Source organism: Schistocerca americana, chromosome X, assembly GCF_021461395.2.
Source record: "Schistocerca americana isolate TAMUIC-IGC-003095 chromosome X, iqSchAmer2.1, whole genome shotgun sequence".
Classification (NCBI taxonomy): Eukaryota; Metazoa; Arthropoda; class Insecta; order Orthoptera; family Acrididae; genus Schistocerca; species Schistocerca americana.
In genome coordinates this window covers 813,762,880-813,768,528 of record NC_060130.1, presented here as the reverse complement: position 1 = coordinate 813,768,528, position 5,649 = coordinate 813,762,880, and positions in this window count along the sequence as shown.

The following is a 5,649-nucleotide window of genomic DNA, read 5'->3' as shown; positions in this document are numbered from 1 at the left end:
AGGACAGGTAATTGGCCCCCATTTTATCGATGACAATTTAAATGGTGCAATGTATGCTGATTTCCTACGTAATGTTCTCCCGATGTTACTACAAGATGTTTTACTGCATGACAGAATGGCGATGTACTTCCAACATGATGGATATCCGGCACATAGCTCGCGTGCGGTTGAAGCGGTATTGAATAGCATATTTCATGACAGGTGGATTGGTCGTCGAAGCACCATACCATGGTCCGTATGTTTACCGGATCTTACGTCCCCGGATTCTTTCTGTGGGGAAAGTTGAAGGATATTTGCTATCGTGATCCACCGACAACGCCTGACAAAATGCGTCAGCGCATTGTCAATGCATGTGCGAACGTTATGGAAGGCGAACTACTCGGTGTTGAGAGGAATGTCGTTACACGTATTGCCAAATGCATTGAGGTTGACGGACATCATTTTGATCATTTATTGCATTAATGTAGTATTTACAGGTAATCACGCTGTAACAGCATGCGTTCTCAGAAATGATAAGTTCACAAAGGTACATGTATCCCACTGTAACAACCGAAATAAAATGTTCAAACGTACCTACGTTCTGTATTTTAATTTTAAAAAACCTACCTGTTACCAACTGTTCGTCGAAAATTGTGAGCCATATGTTTGTGACTATTACAGCGCCATCCATCACAAACCGAAAAAAGTGGTCCAACTAAAACATTCATATTTCTTTCCGTACTACACGGATATGTAATAAAAAATGGGGGTTCCTATTTAAAAAAAAAACGCAGTTGATATCCGTTTGACCTATGGCAGCGCCATCTAGCGGGCCAACCATGGCGCCATCTGGTTTCCCCCTTCAAGCTAGACAAGTTTCGTTCTTTGTAGGTTTTTCGTTTCACGCTTAATTCGTGAGATATTTGGCCCGGTCACGATCAATAGACCACCCTGTATAATTGCTAAATATGTAGCAATTGCATCTGCATACTCTGAGAGGAACCTGACTGGTATACAATCTAGACCGGAAGCGTTGCCATTATTAAGTGATTTAAGCTGCTTTGCTACACCGACGATATCTACTTCTATGTTTCTCATCTTCGCGGTTGTTCTTGATTGGAATTCTGGAATATTTACTTCGTCTTCTTTGTTGGAGGAGTTTCGGAAAACCGTGTTTAATAACTCTGCTTTGGTGGCACTGTCATCAGTGACTTCACCGTTGTTATTGCCCACTGAAGGTATTGATTGCGTCTTGCCACTGGTGTGCTTTATATAAGACTAGAATCTCTTTGGATTTCATGCCAGATTTCGAGACAGATTTTCGTTGTGGAAATTATTAAAAGCATCTCACATTGAAGCAAGGGCTATATTTTGAACTTCTGCAAAACTTTGCCAAGCTTCGGGATTTTTCGTTCTTTTAAATTTGGGATGCTTTTTTCGCTGCTTCTGCAACAGCGATCTGAACCATTTTGTGTACCATGGGGGATCAGTACCATCACTTATCAGTTTATGTGGTATATATCTCTCAATTGCCGTGGCTACTATCTCTTTGAAATCATTCCACATCTTTCCTACGCTTACGTGAGGAGATCGGAAGAAGTGAAGACTGTCTCTTAAAAAGACGTTAAGAGCATTTTTATCAGCTTTTTTAAATAGATGTATTTTGCGTTTCTTTTTGATGGTTGTGGGTGTTACGGTATTCTGCTTAGCAGCAACTGCCTTGTGGTCGCTAATCTTTGTATTTGTCATGATACTCCCTATTTGTCCAGGATTATTTGTTGCTAAGAGGTCATGTATGCTTTCGCAACCATTTACGCATCGAGTAGGCTCATGAACTAATTGTTCAAAATAATTTTCTGAGAAAAGGAGTGTCAGGCATTTAAGGCACAGCCACATTTCGTTATGCACGAGGGTTTTCCGTGTATATAAACGAGGTTTGGACCATGTGTGGTGGGCAAAGAGGGTTGCCGGAACGAAGTTTTGCAGCAAGCTCACGGCCATATACTGTCAGGTCCTGGTGGGCGACATGCAGCGGACAGGCATGGAGCAGAGCAGTTATGGTGGAGGAACAGGAAGCGTGATGTAGAGCAATGTGTTAGGGACTGTGTACCATACGCGCAGAAGGTGAACATTACGCATCAGAAAGTGCTGTAGCAAAGGTTGTCAGAGGTGTCTAGTCCATTTTCTATATTGGGATTGGATGTCCTCAGGCCATTTAATAAAACACCCGCAGGAAATAGGTATATTCTCTCGATCATCGAACATTTTTCTCGATTTCTGGCAGTGGTACCGATACCAGACCAGATGGCTTAGAGCTGTAGCGTAGGCGTTGGTAAACAATCAGATATTAAAATTCGGGTCGCCTGAGACCATAATTACGGACATGGGTACGAATTTTATCTCATATTTAATGAAACAACTATGCCGCGTGTTGCGTATATGGTAGTTACAGACGAGTCCATTTCATCCGCAAACCAACAGCAGAACAGAACACGTGCACAAGACAGTTGCAGAGATGTTGAACCATTATGTAGGTTCCAGTCACGGCGATTGGGATGCCTATTTATCTTACGTACAGTGTCGCTATAATTCGAAGGTTTGTACTGCAATGGGCTTGTCGTCATTTGAGGCTGTGTACGGCAGGAAACTGCCATCTTCCTTTGATGTTTTGATTCCTAAGTTAGGACCACATGGTGAGTCAGTGAGTAAGTTTGCCAGAAGAATTAGGAAAGTTTGGAGGAATGTGCAAAAGGCAAACACGTAGGCGCTATAACACTAGGAACAACCGATCAGACGCAGGGGCAAATTGCCACACTATCACATGGGGCAGTGGATAAGGGTCACTGGTCCCTATATATCAAAGGGGGAAACGAAGAAATTTTTAATAAAATACCAGCGATTCTACCAGGTCGCGGAAATGACCTCACCGGTCAAATTGAAGATAGTTTCCAACAAAAACGTCTGATGTACACATCAGCTGCATAAAACCTGTTGAAGGAATATAGAGGGGTACCACAGTAATCGGCAACCTACTAGGAAATGAAAATTAGAAAGGGTAAAAAGAAGGAAACTGGAATTGGTGAGCAACATAAGGAAAAAGAAGGAAACTGGAATTGGTGAGCAACATAAGGCGTATGAATTCCCGTATAGGTTAGGCGTGGCAAAAGTAAGTTGTATAATTGTAATTTGTTGGGTTTTTTGCTTAGTATATCTGTGGGTATGGTTTTTCATTACCATAGGGATATTTGTTGTGTTTTTGCGGGTTTGTTTTTCATGTCGTTATTACTGATATTGCTTTATTGTGGATTGTGCGTTCTCTGAAGGAGGAAGGGGGTGACAGAGTAATCTATGATCTATCCGGGTGGCCAAGTACGGACTGATATGCGGACATGTGCAGCGAGTATTTTTTCTCGAGGAAGTAAATGGGACGAGTTGTGAAAAGGAGCTGCTGCCAGCCCGAACGCATTTCCAGAGGGTGGTTACACATCGGTTATACTCCGTATTCACGCCAGAAACTGTATGGTTGGATAGTTACCAAGGAGGCAGACCGGTAGGATTGAAAAAAGCCGAGCTTCAGGAAAGTGGAATGATTATTAATGGCACGACTTTTGAGGTAGTCGGAACAGATTTTCGTCTTCCGGCTATGCTTACAGGCTCAATAGTTGTGACATTGTACCAGAATATGTTGTATTGGTCAGAAGGATCTCTGATTCAGAATTTAACGTATTTTCATGACACACTCAGTCCAGAGCTTTTCCAGTCCTTGGACAGATTAATAGAGTCCCAGCAAGGGGGAATTTCGATGCAACAAATGTGGCAGCGTATAGACCATTTCTGGGAAGAACAAGAGCAAAAAGTATTAGAGGTGAGCGTATCAGGGTGTTTCTAGCAGGTTTATGCCTACTGTATTTCCGGGTAAGAGCAAGAGGGCACAGGGACGTTCCAGTACACCAGTTACTAGCAGAATGGTTGACCGGCATTAGTCGGGGAAGCAATTAGATTTCAGCCCCTAGTGTCTAAGGGATACATTGTAGTAGTGAAGTACGAGGATGACATCGTCTGGCGTACTGCAAGCTGCAAGCTGCCGTCCGGAATGTTGGGGCGGGGGGGGGGGGGGGGGGGGGTCCCAGGTGCAGCGCTATCTGAGGGAGGTCGCTGAACGAACAACCCTGGGCGGATGGTCAGAGCTGCTAAGGCTGACTACAACGACGGTGATCGGCTGTTTGCCTTCGGCATTCTACACGGGGCCTACGAGCTGCACTGTGCACTGGAGGGACCAGTCAGCCGTGTCGCGGGCTGCCGGCACAGCCAAAACACACGGCGGTCACTTAGCTGTGACATGAGTAGGAGCGCTGCATCTTATATTTTATATTTTTTATTTATTTATTTAACCTGATCAGATTAGGGCCATCAGGCCCTGTCTTACATCGGACCAGTGTTCCACACATGCAGCATTTCACACATCAGAGTTACATCATGACAATAGTTTAAATAAGAAAATTAGATTACTCTAGTGACAATATGAATAAAGAGTAATGACTAAGACCTAATAAAGTAAATGCTGGCAGTATTTTTACAACAGGTGCTATACATACAAATTATGATAAAAGCAATAATAATAACAGTAAAAAAATCAAATAATAATGATAAGCATGAGAAAAATTGGCAATAGTAATGAAGATTAGTGCAGATGTACATTAATACCTTGGTGTATAAAGTAGATGTTTACTAGTATAGCGAGTTTTGGGGAAGGGAGATTTAAGGAGGGAGAAAGAGGGAAGTAATGAGGTGAAGTGCATTCATGTACAGAGGAAGGCATTACTGTTGCTTAAGTAGATACGTCATTAACTGTTTTTTGAAGCTGGACGTGTTTTTAAGTTCTCTAACATAACGAGGGAGGTTATTCCAGAGTCGGGTTCCCGCTACTGTAAAGGACTTGGAGAAGGTGACTGAGCGATGCAGTGGAACAGAGAGGATTTTATTATGATGGGAATGTGTGTTTCTGTCATATTGTTCCGACATAAGCGTTAAGGGCGAGGAGAGATATGAGGGACAGTGTACATTTATAAGGCAGTAGATGAGACAGAGTGTATGGAAATCTCTGCGTTTGTCTGCACGCAGTCAGGACAATTTTGCATATGCTGGTGAAATGTGATCAAAAAGTCGAACGTCACAGATATATCGGACGCAGGCATTTATGGCTAGTTCCAGACATCGCGAATTTTCCTGAGAGAGGCCTTGTAGGATAATATCGCTGTAGTCAATGGTTCGGAGTATAAGCGTTCGTACTAATTTCTTTTTCAGATCGAAAGGGAAAAGTTTTTTATATTTTTGTAGGACATGAAGGGATACTGATGCTTTTTTGCACACTGCAGTTACGTGCTCTGTCCAATTTAGATTTTTATCTATTATTACTCCCAAACTCTTTGCTGAGGGAGAGAAGTTAATATTTGTTCCATTTAGGATAAGAGATGGTACGGATTCCCGATGTTTTGGGCTAATGAGCTTAGAGTGACCAACAAGTACCGCTTGGGTTTTAGATGGGTTTAGTTTTAGTCCTATATTCTGTGCCCATAGGCTAGATGGCTAGATGTCTTTGCAGCAGATTCCAGCATTAACGTTGGCACTGACCCACGCACACACACTGTGCAGCGCCATCACCGGGATCAG